Source organism: Suncus etruscus, chromosome 2 (genome assembly GCF_024139225.1).
Source record: "Suncus etruscus isolate mSunEtr1 chromosome 2, mSunEtr1.pri.cur, whole genome shotgun sequence".
In the NCBI taxonomy this organism is placed as follows: domain Eukaryota; kingdom Metazoa; phylum Chordata; class Mammalia; order Eulipotyphla; family Soricidae; genus Suncus; species Suncus etruscus.
Window position 1 is genome coordinate 121381394 of NC_064849.1, and position 1864 is coordinate 121383257.

Below are 1864 nucleotides of genomic sequence, written 5' to 3' on the forward strand. Positions count from 1 at the left end.
GCACTCAGAGGTTACTTCTGGCTCTGTGCTCAGAAATCGCTTCTGGAAGACTTGGGGGACCATCTGGGATGTCAGGAATTGAACTCAGGTCCATCCTGGGTTGACCATGTGCAAGGCAAATGCCCTACTGCTGTACTCTCTCTCTGGCCCCTATGGTAGATAATTTTCCTATCTCTCTCTCTCTCTCTCTCTCTCTCTTTATCCTTCATTTAGCCACCATTGTTTAAAATATTGTTATTGAAGTGTTATCAAGCAAATAACTTTACCTCCTTTTGGCATGATTTGGTTACTTTAAGGCCAAGTGATTCTCAGTATTTTTCTTCTGACATAAAATATTAAACTTAAAGTCTTTATTAAGTAAGCTACTTATTACAAAGAGGCAGCAAACACAGAGCTACTATGTGTTAACTGTCAATGTCTTCATTCTTTGCATCGGTATTTGTATTTTGGACAGATCATCCTTTAGGCAGTCTGCTACCATAGTGGCCTTTTTTTTTTAAATAAAAATTAAGGACAAAAGCTTGAGGTATTTTCTCACAGAGCCAAATGTCTCCTTCTGGAAAATTTTTATGTCTTCATAATAACTTATTGGACACCAATGATCTATAGTTCCATGGTAAAATGTAAGCTTAGATAATATTCTTTTATGATTTTGTTGTCTCTTTCTACCACCTCCATCATCTCTTGGCTCCCAAGATAGGCTGCATTGGCAAGGCAGAATGGTTCAAGTAAATATGAATTGGAATGTTCGTTCTCCACATTCATGAACCAAAGGTAAATTTTAATTATTAAGACTTGATGAACGCAGGGCCAGGGTTTCAGTAACATGTAGCTATTAGTGTAGAAAGCATAACGAAGCCAACATAGAAGTGGAGTGGCAATCCTTCCATGGGGGGATTCAGACATGTGCTCAATTGTTAGAAATTGCAGAAAGGCCTGAATTATTGGGAGCTCAGGAGCAAGCTTCAAAATCTGAAGGGTGATATAAGAACCTGTTGAATGACCATAAGTTTCATATATTTTGGCAGGTGAGCTCACAGGAAAGCCAGCTTATATTCTATTTGACCACTGAGTCCTTGACTTCTTGAGTATTTGACTCAAGTGAGGCTGTAAAAATCTTGTATTTGGGGGCCATTACATGCCCAGCATGACTGATAGTCCAAACAGGCAAATGTTTGTTTGTTGAAGAGTACAAGGCCTTGATAAACAGTGTATAAAAGGAACTCAAACCGGGCCTAGAGAGATAGCACAGCGGCATTTGCCTTGTAAGCAGCCGATCCAGAACCTAAGGTGGTTGGTTCGAATCCCGGTGTCCTATATGGTCCCCTGTGCCTGCCAGGAGCGATTTCTGAGCAGATAGCCAGGAGTGACCCCTGGCACCGCCGGGAGTGGCCCAACCCCCCCCCCCCAAAGAAACTCAAACATGGATTTTCAGTAATATTGAAAATAAACAGCTTAGGCCGGTTGCCACTTTGATCACTTATGGGGCAAGTCCACATTTTATAACATGGGTTTCAAATCCACAACACAAAATGAATTCCTCATGCAGAGGAATTTCTTCCTTGTTTTCTGAGTCCATTTCTGTCAGCTTAGAAAGCTGCAAGTTCTCAGTTACAGTCCAGGAAAACTGAACCTCATAATTTTATCTGGAAATAAAATAATTTGATCTTTTCCAGTTAGAAATCTTTCATTTACATTGTTGAACAAGTTCAACTACAATTTGTAGAAAAAAACAAGCCCAAACATGAGCATTGTACAAGGTTGGCAGACTTATTTTCTGTAAAGAGACAGCAGTAAATAATTTTAGCCCTCAAGCAACTCTTGTCTCTCAAATTGAGGCATAGAAACAAGTTGTAGAGGGGGT

The 1864-nt window shown here is 40.1% G+C and overlaps 1 pseudogene; it reads right to left on the reverse strand.

The window, feature by feature from the left end:
- Positions 1–397: 397 nt before the first annotated feature.
- On the reverse strand, positions 398–1605 carry LOC126001855 (lipid droplet-associated hydrolase-like; annotated as a pseudogene).
- Positions 1606–1864: the final 259 nt, after the last annotated feature.